Here is a 21,046-nt window from a genome sequence, read left to right on the forward strand (position 1 = left end):
CCTTGCTTTACTGATGGAAGAATTAGGATTACAAACCCAAGTAAAAAAAAAAGAGAAAGAAAGAAAAATTCCATGCTCTCAATCACTCCTCTATGGGGCTCTTTGTGCTTGCTTAGTTCTTAACCTACCCCAGCTTCTGTCATATTTAGCCTTTCTGATCTTTCCTCCAGAGCTTATCTTCCTATTCTTGCTGATTGACACTGTTTCTTCAAATCCTATATGCTGAATCGTGTAGTTTTAATTAAATCTCCCATAATATTTTAGAAGTATTATCCATTTCATCTTTTCAGGGGAGTCACATGGAGAGGAGAGTTCGCCTCTACTCCTTCCTAACAAAGTAATTCATATGTTTCACATTGCTATCTGGCTGCAAAATTTCCCAGTGATGTTTTATGTATCTTGTTAATCTTACTCATAAACACTTCCTGTCAAACAGAAGTAATCAGTTAAAAAGTATTTCAAAGAAAGCTTGGTAATGAAATTATCTAACTGCCAATATAAGAAGATAAATGATTATGTTTAAGTTCTCTATAAAAGAAATGGTCTGTTCTTGTTTGCCAAAGATTTTTTCTAAGATTTCACACTACATAATACTGAAGGCTTAGACAAGCTTAGTTAACTGAAATGAATTTCTCATTAGTTAAAGATTATGGTGTGCTCCCTCCCAATATGCATCCTCATTTCCTGCTATCATTTAGTTGTGCTTTGCATTATTTTCTTTGCTACCATCTGCCACCGAGCTACGATCTCATAAAGTTTCCAAACCTAGCTGGGTGGAGTCTTCTAATGGCCTCCGTCCTAACAGTGTCTAACAGTGTAGAAGTGATGACGGTGGTGAATTTAGGCCACTTTGCAAGGAATCATTTCTGATACATTTTTTCTTATTTTTGTGTAATAGGTAACATCTAAAACTGCCTTTCTCTCTAATGAGTTCTCTTCTCATTCTATGGGTGTCTTGGTCTGATTCTGAAACATTTAGACTTTAAAGAATCTTACTGCAAGATTATGTGGCCAGGTAAAACTCTGAATAGCTTCAAGTGACTCCGGAAAAAGCAGAGCATACTGAAAAAAAAAAACCCAGAAAACATTAATTCCTGGATTTTCTCTATACAGAATTTCTCCAAGTGTGATCCTCCACCACCTTCATCAGAAACACTGAAGGTGCTTTTTAAAAATGGAGGTAATGGTCTCTCTCTAGATCTATTTAATCAAAATTTTGAGGCACTGTGGATTAAAATCTACATTTTAAATAAGTATTACAGGTTAATCTTACATACCCACATTTGAGAATCAAAATTTTATTATTTAAGCAACACTTACCTACAGAAGCAATGATACATACCAGATACAAATTGTGGATAGGACGGCCTTTCTGAGAAAGGCCTTTCTAAGACCTTTTCTAAGAAAATGAGCTTCTAAGTTACTACGGTATATGCCAGGTACAGAAAATGAAATAGATACGGCTACCAGGGATCCAGTCATGGAATTGGTAGCCTGCATAAAGTAAACCTGTATGGTATAGACAGAGGTATGTTATCTGCTACTGAGATGGCTTGGTGCAAAATTCAGCCCAGTTGGGATGTTCCATATTGGAAGATGTCATTAATGTAAGCGTACCCCAATAGGAGTTCCAATCCCTTAGCCTGAAAAATTCTGGGTGAAAATGGGCCTTTGTTCTGGTTCTTCATGGAGCTCAATGTGATCCCAGTCCTGGAGGTGATGTGCACTTCTGAACAGAGGTACAGATCTTCCTTGACTTAAGACGGGGTTACATAGGATAAACCCATCGGAAGTTGAATATAACTTAAGTCGAAAATGCACTTAATACACCTAACCTACTGAACATCATAGCTTAGCCTAGCTTACATTAAATGTGCTCAAACACTTACATTAGCCTACAGCTGGGCAAAATCATCTAACACAAAGCCTATTTTATAATAAAGTGTTGAATATCTCATGTAATTTATTGAATATTGTACTGAAAGTAAAAGACAGAATGATTGTCTGGGTACAGAATGGTTGTAAGTGTATTAGTTGTTTACGCTCATGATCACAGGGCTTACTGGGAGCTGAGGCTCACTGCCCCTGCCCAGCATCACAAGAGAGTATCATACAGCATGTCACTAGTCTTGGAAAAGATCAAAACTCAGAATTTGAAGTATGGTTTCTACTGAATGTGTATCTTTATCGCACCATTGTAAAGGCGAAAAATCCTAAGTTGAACCATCGCGAGTCAGGCACCATCCTTATAGCTGCTGAGATGAATTCCATGCTTCTTTACTTTCCAGGGCATCTTTATAATAACTTAATATCATCTAATTTGGATTGCCTTTTCCTTGCAACCTCAGAAAGTGTAGCAAATGATTAGTATAAAAACTCATGTAAGAGTTGCAATTCAGTATCAGCAAAAGGAGATCATCGGTAATAGAAACAAGGCAACTTTCATTTTATTAAAAGCACCCAGGTTTCTAATGACTAGTTATGTTTACGTGTGCTCTGCCCTAATGGTAAAAGAGGAAAACTGCAAAACTGGTAACCTAATTTGTGTGAAAAAATAGTCTTGAAAATCAACATTTTTCACTGACCACACTTACTGAACATTTCTTTAAAATTTTAATTGTTTTTTCAGAAGGATACATATAGGTCTGGGACTCAGATGCCAACTATTTGGATGTGATTCAATGAATGCAGCTTTGCTATAGAAGTTTGAAGGGTACTGCTCCACTCCTACTCTCTGGGAATTCTTCAACAAGATGAGGAAAATAAGTGAAATTCATAAACAAACTCAAACTATGTTATGGCTATATTGAGTTTTTAGATGGAAAATAGGAAAAATGAAGTGGAAGGAAAATGTTCAAGAAACATAAGCTTCACTTCCACTGGAAGTCTCTAAAACTTTATTTAATCTTTTAATCTCGCAGTCCTCATAGGCAAGAGAAAAGAGCACTTCTTAATCTTTCTCTCTCTTCCAAACCTAAGATTATATGATACATATGATTTTCATATTTAAATTTGGGATTTATATATCTATGCTTTTTAAGACTCTGTTAATGTGCATGTACCTTGCTATGGAACTAGAATCTGGAAAATTATGTTTCATAATTGAGGTTACTGAGTACATAGCATAATTTAGCACCAAAATCATGATAAAATTTATTATTAAATAGTCAGTAATTCAAAATGCATGACTATGATCAAGTGCAGTACTATACACTTGGAATACAATTAAAATGAAAGCTTATGAGACTGACAAGGTGAATCCAGGGGAAGCAACGCATATTTTTCCACAATCTTTGACTTTCTTTTTATTCCTCCTTTCTTTACCACTAATGAGCACTCACAGTTTTGAAAATCTATTATTTCCCATTGTTCATTTCTTTCCAGACCCCGTGAGGTGGCCTTTTGGGGAAATATCGCTGGTTGTGGCACCTAATCTTTTTCACTTTCCCCCATCTCCCAATATCATAATCATAAACCAGCTCTTCTTCACAGACACACATATTCTTCGCCATCCACCTGCCCTCAGCCCTATCCACATGCCTGTGTTTCTTGCTTTCTCTCTCATGGCTCCTTCTCCCTCCCATCACCCCCAGCACTGCTGTGTTCAAACCTGTGGAGGTACGTCCTCCGCCCAGATCCTGTATTCTTTTACATTCTCTGTTTGATCTTGATCAAATAAGATATCCCTGCAGCCTTTTCCTACTTTTTTCAAATTTTGTGGTTCTGTATTGTGATTTCCATTGTTTCCACTTTACTGAAATCATTTAAATTAAAAAGTGGGGCTGGCCCGGTGGCTTAGCGGTTAAATGCACAGGCTCGGCTGCTGGTGGCCCAGGTTTGGATCCTGGGCGTGCACCGACACACAGCTTCTCCGGCCATGCTAAGGCCACGTCCCACATACAGCAACTAGAAGAATGTGCAAGTATGACATACAATTATCTACTGGGGCTTTGGGGAAGAAAAAAAGGAGGAGGATTGGCAATAGATGTTAGCTCAGAGCCAGTCTTCCTCAGCAAAAAAAAAGGGGGATTAGCACGGATGTTAGCTCAGGGCTGATCTCCCTCATAAATAAATAAATAAATAAATAAATAAATAAATAAATAAAAGTGACCAGGGATACCTAAATCAAAGTGTCTGCTCTCATCCTTCTTTTCTCCATCTTTTACTGTATAGAGTACTGTAGACCTGCCCAGTTTGACACAACCAAACTATTCTTATTTCTCCATTTATCCCTTTGTTTGCTCTTGAAGTTTCTTTTTTGCTGGCTCCTTCTCCATGACCCCCTTTAATTTGATTTTGATCCTTTCTGGCAGACCAACTATTTCCTTGGGATGCTAATTGCCTCTAAGAACTCCTTATATCTTATATTCACAGACACCAAACTGCGTTACAGCACTCTGATGTCGCTATTTATTTCTGAAATTTCCGTTTGTATCCTCCAGTCAAATTCCATTTTTCCACCCTAAATTCAGTTGAAAAAGCAGAACTCTCACTCTCATTGTTTATGCTTCCCATGGTGCCTGCTTGTCCTCCAACTCTAAAACTTCTGGATTTTATTCAGCTCTTGGCCCCCTTCACAACTCTTTCCTGCTAGTTTTATTTAATCTATCAATTCCTTTGTGCTCTGTCCCCATATTCCTTGTCTTGGCCCTAGTTATTTCATGCTTAGACTCTTTCAATAAAAACATATTGGTGTTTGCTAGGAATTGTTCTGAGCTTTCAGATAGAGAGATGAACATGCCATAGTCTCTGCTCTCGAGGAACTCTCAACATAGTGGGAAAGATAGTGGAATTTTAAACTTTTCTTTGTGAGAAAAGATCCCATTTAAAACAGCCAGCAACATCTCTATTTAGGTGGAGATTGTAAGTCAGCTTGGAGCAGCTTTTACTTACTCTGGAACGAATAATTTCAGTAGTCTGTCTTGGTTGTATTGATATAACATTTCATCACTCATTGCTCTGGGGATAAGTGATGATAGCAACTTAAACCAGTAACCCCTTCCTAGTATCCTGATTTGAGAGAATAGACTATTAATGAGGAGGCAGGAAAATGTGATTAGGAGCCAACATGTCCCCTGGGAGTAAGGAGATTAAGATATCAACCCTGCATTTGGGGTGTCCAACATTATCAGAACTTCTCTGATTGATTGATATGATTCCAGTTAAGGTTTTCTGGCAGGAAAGGACATAGAGAGACCAGCCATCTTGGTTTGCCTGGGACTAAGGAGTTTCTAAGCATAGAGGATGTTTAGTGCTAAAACTGAGAAAATCCAGGGCAAACCAGAATGAGTTGGTGACTCTGTCATGGGATGCTCATCTGAGGGAAGGGCAAGTCTGAACTGTTTACCCACGTTCACTGCTAGGGCCTACAAACTCAACTCTCTTCAGGGGTCCAGGTAGGTAACATCAAAATGTACAGCTGCTGTACATTTTGTAAAGATGTAAGAAAACTCGCTCTGTTAATTTGCTAGGGCTGCCTTAACAAAATACCATAGACTGGGTGGCATAAACAACATACATTTATTTTCTCATCATTCTGGAGGCTAAAAGTCCAAATCAAGGTCCCAGCAGAATTGGTTCCTTCTGAGGGCTGTGAAGGAATGATCTGTTCCAGGCCTCTCTCCCTGGCTCATAGATAGCCATCTTCTCCCTGTGTTTCTTCATATTTTCTTTCTTCTTATCTCTGTGTCCAAATTTCCCTCTTATAAGGGACACCAGTCACATTATATTGGGGCCCATCCTAATGACCTCAACTTAACTTGATTACTTCTGTAAAGACACTATGTCCAAATAAGGTCACACAGGGATTTTGGGGGAAAGAATTCAATACTTGCCATTCGTATTAAACAATATTTAAGTGTGATGGCAAATCAAAACCATTCTGCCTCTTGTGTGACCAACAGTATCTTATCACTGGCATAGACTGTTAAAGAGGAAGGCTGATTCCAGCACAGTAGTGGCTGAAGCTAGAAGTGCTCCTGGACCAAGCCACCTTGGTGTAGTAGTATTCTTTGAAAACAATGACTAAACCAGTGAGTAAGTACAATCTTTAGTTGTAAGCTTGTGAGCCCAAGCTTCCCTTAAGAATAATAACACTATTCTGAGAACTGGACAACATATGCTTCACCATACTGGTGGGCAAGTTAACCATGCAAGATGTGTGGTTTTCAATAGCAATAGTGTAAAAATGTTAAAAGAAGCAACTGCAGCAGAAAACTAATATCAAGTATGGAGGAAATAAGGAACTGATTAGTTCCTCTAGTGCATTCTTTGTTTGGCATTTGGACTCAGGAATGACCCCTATGTTAGTTTTCTATTTCTGTGCAACAAATTACCGCAAATGTAGAGGTTGAAAACACCCATTTATTAGCTCACAGTTCTATAGGTCGGAAGTCTGGGCACAGCATGGCTGGATTTTCTGCTTAGAGTCTCATGGACTGAAATCAAGGTGTTGACCACATTGGGCTCTCATCTGGAGGCTCTGGGGAAGAATCTGCTTCCAACCTCATTAGAGTTGTTGCCAGAATTCAGTGCCTTGTGGCTGTAGGACTGAGGTTCATGTTTCCTTGCTAAATATGGGCCAAGGGGCCTCTTTCAACTCCTTAATCCAATTTGTTTCTCATGTGGCCCTCTCCATCCTCAAATCAGCAATGGCATGTCAAGTCTTTCTCATGCTTCCCATCTCTTTGCTTTCCTCTTCTGCTTCTAAAGGGCTAATGTGATTAGATTAGGCCCAGCTGGATAATCCACGACACTCTCCCTATCTTAAGGTAGTAAGATAATTACTAATTAGTAACCTTAACTACATCTGCAAAGTCCTTTTTGCCATGCAACATGACATATCCATAGGCATGATATTTTATCATACTCACAGGCCCTGGTATTAGGGCAAGAAATCTTGGAGGTCATTTTTAGAATTCTGCCTACTACAGTCCCTGTGGAATAAGCAAGCCTCTCAGATTCTTGGACAATTCAGGGGAATGCAGGCCCAAAGAGAGACATAAGGGACTTGTCACTCTGGGCATGTGAGTGATGGATTTCAATATTAAAAAGATGTAACTCATTAATTCATAAGTATTTATTGATTACCTATTGGGGCTCTCTTTTAGGTACTAGAGATTGAGCAGGAGGAAAGTATTGGGCAAGCTGGTAACCAATTCATATAGGGCCTTCTTGGTCATTATCAGGACTTTGGGTTTTACTTTCGATATCAAGAGAGGATTTTGGAGGGTTTAATGTACAAAGTGTCATGATCCGACTGAAAATTTAAAAGACTCAAACTGGACTTCCTCTTCCAGGAAGAAGGAGCAGACGTACTTTTCTCTATTCCTCCTGCTAATACAACTATAAAATCCTGGACTTTATATATAAAATAAACATAAGGAGACTCTGAAAGGTGGAGAGAAAACTGACTGTCTAGGGACCTTGGGATCCAATGAATAAGGTTGTGCTGAATTCTCTGGGTTTTATATTTGCCTCATACATCCAAAACTTAAAGAATCAGCAACCTGGAAATGCCAACAGGCACAGACAAAAATAGCTCCAACAAAAGCCTGTCCTCTCTGGTCAAAGGACCAGGAAAGGCGTATCCTAGCAAGACAGAAAACTTTTAGACAATAACTATTCTACTACAACTAAACACCACAGAAAAAAACTGTGGTTCTGTCCCCCCACTTCTCACACCAGCAAAGGTCTAGACTTCCATCATTGCCAGGCTGTAAGGAGGCATTCCAATGCCCTTGCTAGGGTAGTGTCAGAGAAGGCCAAGTACGGAGCAAAGACTTTCATTCCCACTGGGAGTAATGAGGCTCCCCACCCCAAGGTGTTAGTGGAGACCACATGGGAAGAATAGATTCCACCCCATCCAGCAGGAAAGAAGTATCCTTTCCTTTCACTGCTGGAGTGGTGTCAGAGGAGGCCTAGTGGACAGTAATGACTTTCACCATTGCTCTTTGTTATTGAAGTTACCCATCCTGTGGTGTCAGTGGAGGCCATGTGGAGAGACTCCTACTCCTCCCAGCCAGAAATGTGGACCATCTGGACATCCTAAAGAACAGCACATTGATCTATTACATTGATGACATCATGCTGATTGGACAGAATGAGCAAGAGGGGGCTAGCATGTTAGAAGCGTTAATAAGACACATCCAGAAGGTAGGAGATAAATCTTATGAAGGTTAAGGAACTTGACACATCATAAAGTTTTTAGGGGTCCTAGTCCCCAAAGGATGCTCATTGTTTCTATGAGATACAACAAAGGTCTCATTGAACTATAACCTTGGCTACCACCTGAGCACTTTGGATTCCTTGTGTCCATGGACAAGTAGGAGAGAAGAGTAGCTAACATCTCAGCAGGGATAATTGACCCTGATCAGAAAGAGGAAGTAGGGCTGCAGTTACACAATGAGGGCAGGTAGGAATAATTGTGGAGCTTAGGTGGTCCACTTGGATGTCTCTTGCACACTTATATTGTGAATGGACAAGTGAAGCAATGTATGCCTGAAAGTGTATGTGAATAGGGACTCAGAAATAAGGAATATATGTGGAATACACCTTAGGAATAATGGCATAGGTCACACTACCAGGCAAATCAAGAACTGTCAACATGATTGCTAAGGGTGAAAAGAACTTTGAATACATAGTGAGGGAAGAAGACAATGAGTACCAGTTGCAGACCGAAGACCAACTGCAGCTATGAGGGCTATAGTTCTTCCCACCAAGAAGTTTCTCTCAAGGAGAGAGGACCACTAGAACCATAGAAAGTCTTCTCTTGAATATATATGAAGAAATGGATCTGCACAGTGTAATGGGTGGACTGTTCCAGCCATAGGAGTGCACCACTCTGATCTTGAAGAGACAATCTGCCAAAAAGAGTGCAGTTTAGCTGACAGCCTCCTGAAAAACTGTCTTCAGTATTTGCTACAGCATTCAAGCTGAAGCCATGCCCTTCCAGGGAACTCCCAGCCAATAACTGAGCATCCCGGGTGTACTAGGGCCTGACTATTTTGGCATAATGAGGGACTCCGCTATGGGCAATCTTTGGCCCAAGATCCTTATTGGACTAAGCTAGACTTTTTCAAGCTGGCTTCCAGTCAACAGCTTGACCTATCAACCATCCTTCCTTGTCCTCTCCACTCACAGATCTGTATTGTGGTCTGAAAGCTCTCCCTGCTTATTTTTGCTTCCTTTTTCCTTAATTTTTCTCAAGCAATAACCTCATTAATTCTTTTACATTTCAAACTGTATATCGCTGTATGCTTTCTGAATGATTGAAACTGATCCATACCTCAAAGATCTCCTGCATCCCTACCTGATCCACTGTATTAAAAAAAAAAAAACCCAAATTCTCCTTGACAGGATTAATAATCCCAGCTGGTGCTGTAACCTCTTTTGCCTGTTGTTTCAGTTGTATAAGTAGTCCAAAATGACCAGGTGGCACTCTCAGATTCCAATTTAATGGAATAATTTTTGTGTCCCCTTGTGGAAACATTCTTAGGAACTAAGACCTCTAAATCAGCAGAGTCCAAAGTTTTGGTGAGGAAAAGCAAAACTTTTGCTAGCGGGTCGTTAGGAGTAATAGTGAGAGGAACCACTTTCATTTCCACCTAGTGATTCCTGGACCCAGGAATCCTTGCTACAAGGAAATCACCATATATTAATTGCTGGTTTGGAGCAAATATCCCATGCCAAAGGATATTAGCCATCCCCACGATGTTTTGTCACCTAACTGGCACTGTAATTGAGTCTTCAAAAGGCCATAACACCATAGTATTAGGCCAACTCAGTGGTTTGCACTAGCATAAATCATAGATGAAGTTCGTTTGCTCTAAAATGAGTTCCTTGGCCAGAAGCAATGCTGTGTGGAATACCAGAATGATGAATAGGTTTTCTGTAAATCCAAAGATGGTGGTTTTGTCAGAAGTGTTGCAAGTAGGGAAGGAAAATACATATCCAGAATGTGTCTATTTTAATGAGAACAAAATGCTTCCTTTTCTATAAGAAAGTGGTGCCACTTATCTCCCAGAGAATTATGTTATTTTAGGAAATCAATGTTGATCTCTGCTGTTGGCAGGTTGGCCACTCAGAAATGGTATAGACATATTGGCCTTGAAGTGTAGAATTCCATGATACTGAGTGAAAGCATAACCTCCATCTCTGCTGCCAGGACCCCTTTGTACGTGAACACATTGCCAAGGATGGAGTGGCTATGGAAAGAGGCTGACTGACAACATCCACAGAATGAATTATCTGGTCCATTTGATCATTAAGTTCCTCTTCTGCTAAGGTTGTTCATTAGTGAGTATTTAAATGCGATATGAATATCCTTACACTCTGCTTCTTCAGAGAGGTCCCTACCTCATCCCCAGATCTTCTCATCATCAATTTTCTGATAGTGTGTCTCCCAAATTTTTGACATATAGCTGAATCATTGTCATTGCCCATGAATTAATGTAGATCCACATGTTGGAACATCTCTTTTTCTAGGCAAAATGAAAAATCAGGGGTACTGTTCTAAGTTCTGTCTACTGGGAGAATTTCCTCTCACCACTGTCCTTCTGGGCTACCCATGAAGTAGGGCTGTGGTGTCATAGCACTTCATTTTTGGGTGGTGCCAGAATATTGCACAAAATCATCTGAATATTTTCTTCATCATTTAACTGGTCATCACGAATTTCCCATGAATAATTGTTGTGTGTTGAAAGGAGAAGATGTAGCTCTAGCAGGAGGTATGGGAGTCTGAGCCATTTGCTGTTACTTGTGCTCCAGGACCTGCCCAATCTGATCTCATTTACATTACTTTTTCCTGATGAGGGAGTGTTTGCTGTGACTGTCCAATTTTATGGCTGGAAGATCAGACAACTCCCAGTTCATCATGGGCAGCTCATAACATATGGTAACTTTAAGGCCAATGGTCAAGCACTCAGTCTCTGTTTACCCTCATTGACAAGCCATAAGCTGTTTTTTCAAATGGAAAATAGTTATCTGCAGATGATAGCATAACTTTGTCCTAAAATCTGAAAGGTCTGTGATGTGTTTCACCTATGGGGTCTGGCCAAAGACTCCATAGAGCACTCCTACTGCCACAGACATCTCCAAAACTGCTGGATCCGCTGGGTCATATGACTCAAGTGGCAGAACAACTTGCATAGCAGCCTGGAACCACTGCATCTTTTGCTTTGAGCCTACTTAAACTTGGCTTTTCAGGTTTCTCAGTAAATGGTTTAGAGCAGTACACCCAAATAAAGTATATGAAGCCTCTAAACTACGAAGAGGCCACTAAGCCTCTTTCTTAGTATCTGGAGAGTCCTTTTAACCATGGAAGGGCTCTTTCAACATACCCCAGACCACCGGACTCCTAGAAATTTCACTGAGGTTTCAGACCCCTGAATTTTCATGGGGGTTATTTGCCATCCTCTGACCCACATGTGACATACCAAGGTTTCTATCTCCTCCTTACCAGGAAGGTCCAGTTAGTGAGATGTCAATATATTAGACCAGCACCACATCCTATGGCATGGGTAGGTTATCAAAGTGCCTAAAAACTGAATATGACAGAGGGATGGAGTGTAAAACAAACTACTCTTGGTGGTTTCTAGCAAGTATAGAGAAAAAGGCGTTCACCAGTTCAATAGGTGTACACCAGGCACCAGGGACTGCGTTGATTTGTTCTAGCGATGAAAGCACATCTAGAACAGCCACTACAACTGGAATCACAATATGATTAAATTTATAATTCAGTGCATTCCTAGTTTTAGAGGATTCCACTTGGCCTTTCCTACTATAATTTCTGCCTCACTTTATGGGTCAGGAAAGTACTGTGGGGATTCTGCCAATTGTTAAGCATGTTGATTTCAACTCTACTTTCTGAGTTTGAAGAAATTACTACAGAGTGGGTAGAAGACCTACCGGAACCACTATGAGACAGATATAAACCAAAACTTTATTAATCAGCAGACTTCCATAAGCCTCTCTCTTGACTGGTGGACAGGTGTTGGGGTTTTGTCCCCCAAATTAGCTTTAGTTCAGAGCCAGGGTCTAATAACTCCCTCAAAATGTGGGTGTTTCCTTTTTTTGATACACAATCACTTTGGTAAATGTCCACAGTCCCTTTGGGGAAGGCTAGGAAGAAGTTTTACAAAATAAATTTTTGGCAGTGTAGGAGAGTCCCTCCTCAAATAAACCCAGCCCTGCCTTTATTCAAGGGGCTTTGTGTCAGTAATTTGGCTCAAGTCTGGGAATTGATTGAGGGACCATGACTTTCTATTAACGTGATTTAAGTTAGATTTCTGTTCACGATTATTCAAATATAAGAGCTGTTCCAATTATTCAAATAAAGTACAACTTTTGTAGGCTGCCCATATATTGCAGACCTAGGATCACCGTAATCAATTAGCCAGTACCAAAGATCACTGCTGGTAGAATTAGTTTGCTTCCCATTATAGTAATCTGGTAATTAAGACCAGATTGGTATATATATATAGTAATCTGGTAATTAAGACCAGATTGGTATATATATATATAGTAATCTGGTAATTAAGACCTGGAAATTGGCTCTTAGTACACTGGGATTGCATCATGCCACACTGAATTCAGAGAACCTATTTTAATGGCAGGATTTCCCGTGGTTACTCCTGGCCTCTAGAGAACAGCTATTACAGAGGCCTTCAAGGATGCTGGTACTCCCCTCACTAGTGTACTTCTCAAAGCCTTTGAAAAAGAAGTGTCCTCCAGACCTTCCTTGTGGATATAATGAGAAGATGCATGAGGAGGTCACACATTGTAAAGTCACTACAGCATTCTGATATCCTTCAATGTTTGATATATTTCTCTAAAAAATTCCAGGGTAATTCTGGTTTTTCAATTTCAGTCAGTATAAACCACATTGGTTTCCAAATTTCAGTCAAGCAATTGAATCCATAGAGCCAATCCAACCTACTTTAGCTAACACATTAAATTCAAAATTTCTGGTTAATCCACCTGTACCAATAAATTTGGTCTCAGCCAATACTTCATTCCTTCTATCTGATTCCAAACCCTTAGAATCCATTACAATAAATATGCCCCAGGTTTTAGTTAATGTATATTGGCAGAATCTTGCAATATTGTATATGCTACTTCCTCCCAGGTCATACTTTGTGCCCAATGTCCTGGATTTTAATATAGTTATAGGTCAGGAGTAATGAGAAGAGGAAGATTAAGACTTCCCTGCAAAGAAAAACCTCTTAGAAAGGTGGTTACAAGTTCTTCAGGCAAGAGGGGTCTAACCTCTTTAGACAGTGAGAATGGGTTGCAAAGGAGGCACAGCAGAATTGACAAAGGAGGCACAGCACAATTTGGAGGTTCAAGGTGCCCAGCTTCTCTGGAACTTACCCAGATGCTCTCATTCCAATTTTCATGGTTCCTACTCTTTCCCAATCAATGCTGAAACTTTAACATAAGAGAATCTGTGGCTGTGAATTCTATGCACATTATATTTTAGCTACCTGTAGGATTAGATTTTGGGTTTGATTTGAGATATCTCAACCATTTAGCTATACGATGTAAGGAAGGTTTCTGGTTCATTCTCTTGAAGTTGAGCTGGGAATTTAAAGCTCTAAGCTCATCAGTTTCTTTTTCCAAGTTTTTTAGAAGCAACAACCAACTCCACAGTCCTTATACTCTATTTCCTCTAAAGACCTGGCCTTTTAAATGCACCTGACTCCAGATGACAAAAGGTGACCTCATGGCTCACCCTTAGAGCTGGGAATGGAGTTTATCCAACCCAAACTACACAACCAAGAATGAGTAGGGAATAAATTCTTTCACAGGAAACCAGGGTACTGTTGGTGGGAGACAATAGGAATGAAAGCACAATACCCAGCCACCTTGCCCATAGCCAGTCTTTTCTCTTCAAAGTTGCATATAAAATATAATGTACTATTGCTGTTATTTAACAGATCCTTCTCTGAGAGTAAGACTAGAATGGAGCAGATCAGAGGCTAGGACATGAGATAGGGTAGAAAAGAATGTATGGAGACCAGAAGCTTGAAAGATTAGGAGAAGAGACCAACAAGAAAAGGAAATTGCAGAACAGCTAGGCTGGAAGTGAAGACAGAGGCTCTGCCTACTCAGCAATTTTGTTTAGAGCTATATCTATTAACAGTTAAGCTAATTTCCTCCTGTCCAGGTTAGCATTAATTTTTAATCATGGAGAGACACGATTCTTTACATTTTAAAAATATTCTAAGATTTGGAAGAAATGGTGTTATGTCATATATGTTTGAATGAGAACATGTTCTGTCCTGATATATAAGTGAATTCTTATATTCTGATACCATTTGAGTAACAACTAATAATATTACTCTATTATGTTAGTCACTGTTTCCACTCTATTTTCATTTTTATATTGGAATGGGATCTGTTGCACTCTCTGGGGGGATCCTGCTAAACTTTCTGCTTATCACATGTCACAATCATTTCCAGAATATTGAAAGTTCATAAGTTATTTTCCCAATAGTGGTATCATGATGAGGGGAATATGATTTAAGATTCTTATATTCAGGACAGATTTGGGGGACTTCTCATAACTCAAGGTATATGATTTTGGGGGCCTCCTACAAAATGTCCCATCATTGGCAAATGCTAACCAAGACTTCTGCCATTCCCCAAACTTTGAGCGTTTGCTATGAAGTCTCAGAATGGAGCTTTTCGATTCTTGTGTAGACTTAAATTGGATGAGCTGGGTAACAGAAGCATCTGGCTTGAACTTCTGTTTTTCTGAAGTTTTACCAAAGGGATTTTTATAATGATTCTGTTTAACCTCATTTTCATTTGTCGGTGTCATCCTCTTCTGTGGGAGTCTTAAGTTTACCTTCTGTGACCTGCTGGTCATTTAGCAGAGCTAAAAATATAAAATTATCTTTCTAGGCTTTAGTGTCAATTACTATCGTCAAGAAATGAGCCCTATACACATACTCTTAAATGCTCTAATTCCGATCTTGCTTAACTATCAGATTCACCGAGATAAATTCAGTCACACTGTACAGTTTTTAAAAGGAAACAGCTCTAACACCTTGCCATTTCAAACTGCATTTGCAGCTTAATGCCATATTTTTCTGTTACAGACAATTGTAAAGGCCAGGGGTTGGTATTTAATTTGGTATGGAATAGAACAATAAGATACTATAAAATGCTATAATGATAAAGTAATACTAAATGTAGTTTCATCTTTTCTGTATTGAGAAATCAAGGTACAGTACTTAAAGAGAAGGAGCTTTCCTTCTTTTGGCCTCTTCCTTCGTCCTGCTACATAGGATGCTAGTAGGGTGGTGAGGCATCTTTGTGCCTGTAGCTGCTCCAGTGATTCAAGAGAAGCAACAAGAAAAAGGGAAACCTCCTAGGCTACTTCCAATATGACTTTCACAGGAGAAAGAAATAAACTTCTATCCTGTCTGAGTCACTTTTAATTTGGTTACCAGTAATAGCAGCTGAGGCCAGCCCTGGTGGTCTAGCGGTTAAGATTTGGTGCTCTTACTGCCTTGTCCCAGGTTTGTTTCCTGATTAGGGAACCGCACCACCCATCTATCGGTTGTCATACTGTGGCGACTGCATGTTGCTGTGATGCTGAAACCTATGTGACTGATATTTCAAGTACTAGCAGCGTCACCCTTGGTGCACAGGTTTCAGCGGAGCTTCCAGACTAAGACAGACTAGGAAGAAGGACCTGGCCACCCACTTCTGAAAAAACTGGCCATGAAAACCCTGTCAATAGTAGTGGAGCACTGTCTGATATAGCACTGGAAACTGAGAGGTTGGTGCAAAAAGACCAGGAAGGATTCTGCTCTGCTGTATACAGGGGCACTAGGAGTCGGAATTGACTTGAGGGAACTAACAACAAAGTAGCAGCTTAACCTATATCATAACTAGTTCAATCTGCTTCTACATGGGTAAATAACTATTCTTTAGCATGGGATGTCCTCTGTGGAGAACAATACAAAGTATAAATACAATAGCTTTAGTACAAAGAAAATAAACTCGGATGATATTGCCTCTGTGTATTACTTATGGCAATGACAACCATAGATATGGTGAATGCATGTTGCATAATTTCCCCAAACACTGTTTCCCAAAGTTCATTCATTCTTGCACTACATTCCCAATACTTGTCATATCCATGTCCATTTTTAATATTATTTAACATTTTCCTTAAATTGACTTTCTATAATTAATGGAAGTGGAAATTGATATGATTTGGAGAAAGTAGAAAGCACTTATATAAATAAATGAGACCTGGGCCTGAGACTTGATCTCTATTTATTTAAAGAAAGCAGTTAGATTTTGAGGTATGTTTAAGACACACTGGCAAGAAGTTGAGATTTTCTTTTTGGTATAATCAATGGAAAGATAATTGAAAAGGGAAAATCTTTATCTCTATGTGATTAAATTTTACACAATGCTGCATGAAACTTAAAATCATTCAGGAGTACCCATCTCACACTTGAGAAAATGCTGCTCTTTGATCCTGTTTTTCATAAATAAATAAGAGATTGTAATGATCAGAAAAAATGGTGGGTGGTTGGGTGTCAGGTGTATTCCAGTATGTAGTATAGCTTCACTCTGTCCCTATGTAATCCCTCGCTCTGAAAGCAGATAGGAAAATAGTCAGCTACCTAAACACTAGCAGTCCTTCTACTTGTTCCATCTTCTTGTATTTCTGCTTTTGAACTAGACATGAAATAATTTTAAAAAATAATTTCTGTTTACCAATATGTGATCTCAAGAGTAAAATCATGACCTCATTGTGGTATAAGCCTGAAATGGACAGGAGCAAACTGGTTAGGCTTGAATGGACATTTAACCTTGGACATGAAAATAATAAACATCATTAAAGAACAAGGTGAGAAGAGAGCGGGTCATTTTACAAGCAAATATAGATTTGTTTAATTTGAATGGTTTCTGATTACAGAGCAATCTTTCCAAATCTTTGAGGTTCTTGTTTGGAAACTGCAAGAACACAATCATGTCTTTCTGCTGAAACGATGTGTAAATGTGCTGCCTACAGAAGTGGGGGCTTAATGGTGCTGCCTATAAAAAAGAGCATAGTGGGGGCAGATATTTTAGGAGCTTCCCAGCAAGGATTCTCTTATGCCCTGGGTCGTCAAGAAAGGGTTGATAATTTTATTGGCATAGATTTGACATTAACAGGAACTTTAGCATGTTCTAAAACATTTTCAACATTCACAATACATCTTATGAACATTTCTAATTGTAATTCAAAGTTCCACATTCACACAAAAAGTCCTTTTTTTCATAGTGCTTATCAAACAAGTGGGAATTTCATTTGCTCAGGTTCTCCGTATGGCACTTAATATTAAACATCCCTCAGGCAGGAAACCTAAAAAAATTTCTTCTCTGTTTTCATTCTAAAATTCATCTGGATTTGCACCACACCGTGATGCTTCCTTGCTTCAAAGATTAGGTCGTGTGTCCGACAGCCATGCATTCACTATGATCTATTTCCTTTTCTTTTGGACTAACAGATAGACCTCATTTCCTAGCCTTAAGTATTGTTATAGAACTGAATTCTAGCCATTGGGATGGAGAAGGGTTACATGCCGCTTTCAAATTAGTTCATACGGGGCAACTGTATGATTTCCTTTGCTTTCTCTCTCTTCCTCTTGGAATTCAGTGGAGGTCTATGAGTTCCTGGGAGACGGTGGGACTACAGAATGTAAAGAGCCTATGTCCCTGAATGACTTTGTAGAGCAAATTGCCCCCCTCCAACCCTACTGATTGGACTTCCTGTGTGTAAGAAATAAACTTTATGTTAATCCACTGACATTTTGAGGTTGTCCCTGGACTAATGCAGTTTGATATGATCAAAAGTATCAGATAACAGATGATAATTTTAAAACTGAAACAGAACTGGAGGCCGTCTAAACCCAGGCACCTTCCTGACAGATTCTCATGTGGCCCATGCAACACACAGCCACTTTCCTGCTGCAGACGCAGGCAGGGAGAAGAGTAGTGCCCTCTCTTCACTCTGCTCCAGGACTTGAGCATCATCTCTCTAGGCTACAATCTCAAGATTTCAAGAAAAACACTCTTAACAGCCTTATTTTACAGACGAAAAAACAAATGAGACTTAGTTTAAATGATTTGCTCAAGATTACTTAATCATTAAATCAGGACTGTTAACGAGGTTCCCTAACTTGTAGTCCAGGTGATTCATATTTACAGGTCATTAAAAGCACTTCTATTCTGAAATGCATCAAGATAATTATGGAGTATAAAGTTCAAGGAACTAGTTCTTGACTTTAGGCAAGTAAATATCTTTAGGCAAGTAGATTAAAATAAAATATAATGGGTACGCCTGAAATTTACATAAAGTTATAAAACAGTGTTACCTCAATTAAAAAAAAGTAGATTAAAAATAGTCTCAAATTCTTACTTACTCCTCCATTGAGAAGCAGGGTCTAAATCCCCATCCCTTGGGCTAGCCCTTGTGAGTTGTTTGACCAATATAATGTAGCAGAGGAGATTTCAAAGATTAGGTCATAAAAATCCTTGAAGTTTCCAGCAGGTTCTTTTGGAACATTCTCTATGAGAGCTCTGAGTCCTCATTTGTGTAGTCTGACTACCCTAAGCTTGTTAGCTGTAATGGTCATGTGTAGGACATCCAGTCAATGGTTCTGGCTGAGCCCAGCTATCTAGCCATCCCTGCAAATGTGCCAGACCTGTGCTTGAAGCCATCTTGGACTCTCCAGATCAGCTCGTTTGTCAGCTGAAAACCACAAATTGAGCAGAAGAATTGCCCAGATGAGCCCTGCTTGGATTTCTATCCCAGGAAAACATGCGATACAAAAAATGATGTTTGCCTTAAGCAGCTAAATTTTGTTGTGGTTTGTTTCACAGCAATAGATATATGGGAAGACCAGTGAATGAGATATTCTCTTTACTGTGTAATGTATTGGTTAAAATTGTGAAATGAAGCCAGTTTCACTGGGTTCAAATCCTGGCCCCACCATTAACTGGTTGTATAATCCTAAATGAACCACTTTCGTGTGTCTCAGTTGCCTAAACTATAAAATTTGGATAAAAATAGTGCCCACTTTATAGTGAGGATTAAGTGAATTAATACATTTGTAGAACAATGTCGGGTACATAATAGATAAAACATAAGAATTGGCTTTATTACAGTTTCTCACCATAATGCTCATAATACATCCTTCCTCTGGTTGGCTCAGTAGGCTGCTAACATGTTGGTTTACCAACCATATCAACTTGGTTAAGTTGGAACTGCTTTTCCCAGATTCCCCTTTCCTGTGTGGTTTTAGGTGAGAGCCAGACAAAAGAGGAACTTTTGCTGGGTTTGGAAGGCAAAAATTAAGTAGCAGTCATTTCTCTTTGTATTAGTTTCCTGAGGCTACTTAACAAATTACCACAAGTTTAGCGGCTTAAAACATCAGAAATTTATCCTCTCGCAGTCTGGAAGCCAGAAGTCTGAAATCACTGAGCTGAAATCAAGGTGTCAGCTGGACTGTGCTTCCTCTGGAGGCTCTAGAGAGCACCTGTTCCTTGCCTCTTCCAGCTTTAGGCAGCTGCTGGCACTCCTTCACCTGCGGCAGCATCGCTCCAGCCTCTGCCTCCTTGGCCACATCACCTCCTCCTCTTCTGTGTGTGCCAAATCTCCCTCCGCCTTTTTCCTATACGAACATTTTTTGATTAGATTTAGGGCCTGAGTGCATAATCCAGGATAATCTCCTCATGGCAAGATCCTTAACTTAATCACATCTGAAAAGACCCCTTTCCTTATCAGGTAATATTTGCAGGCTCCAGCGATTCTGACCTGATGTCCTTGGGTGGCCATTATTCAGCCCACTATAGTCTCTCACCATAATATTAATTCTTTCCTCTGATTGACTCAGCAGGCTACTAATGTGGTGGTTTACAAACCACATCAACTTGGTTAAGATGGAACTAATCTTCCCAGAATCCCCATTCCCTGTATGGTTCTAGGTTGGAGCTGATGAATTTGTACAGGATTTGAAAGGCAAAAGTGAAGCAGCCATCATTTCTCTCTGAAGATCATTGTGGTTGACGCAGTGACAGACAGACAGAGAGGTGTGATTGGGTTCTAGATTTTCTTCTCTCTCCAGTGTTAGCTGAAAATGAAGCAACAATGTGGTCCGACAACGTCAAAATGGAAGGTCATTTTAGGCCACATTATTAAAAGTATAGGACCTAGAACGATGTAGATGATAATTACATACTATTTTATGTAGATCAGATCTCATGTGCTTCCATTTTTTTTGAAGATACATGCTGATTTAAAAATATTCATGTAGGGCCGGCCCCGTGGCTTAGCGGTTAAGTGCGTGCTCTCCGCTGCCGGCGGCCCGGGTTCGGATCCCGATCCCGGGTGCGCACCGAGGCACCACTCCTCCAGCCATGCTGAGGCCGCATCCCACATACAGCAACTAGAAGGATGTGCAGCTATGACAGACAACTATGTACTGGGGCTTTGGGGGAAAAATAAATAAATAAAATCTTTAGAAAAAAAATAAATAAATAAAAAAAATAAAAATATTCATGTAATATAGAGAAGTAAAAAGAAAAAAGCAAAAATATCACCTTTACTCACAACTCGGAAATAACTATTTTAACCTTAGATGAATATCACTCCAAACAGTAAATAGGTAACTAGAAAGAAAGGTGAATAAATGAAAGGATAGATTCGTAGACAGAAAGTTGCATGGAAATAATTTTATACAACTGAAGGGAAGGCAACTAGGCTGGGCATAAAGCTTGTGGTTATATATTTTTATTTCAGAACTTAGCAGAACTTTGCTGACTTCTTTTGTCTCTGAATAATTTTTTTCCCTTTATGGTGACTTTCTTTTCCTGTGGAGTAACTAAAGAATTCTCTTTCTCTCTCTTAAAGATCTTATTTTTTTAGAGCAGTTTTAGGTTCACAGCAAAATTAAAAGATACAAATTTCCCATATACTCGCTGCCCCTAGCCATGTGTAAGGAACTCTTTCTTTATCTTTGAAGCACGATAATTT

This window comes from Ceratotherium simum, chromosome 1, assembly GCF_057802395.1.
Source record: "Ceratotherium simum simum isolate JZ-2026a chromosome 1, ASM5780239v1, whole genome shotgun sequence".
In the NCBI taxonomy this organism is placed as follows: domain Eukaryota; kingdom Metazoa; phylum Chordata; class Mammalia; order Perissodactyla; family Rhinocerotidae; genus Ceratotherium; species Ceratotherium simum.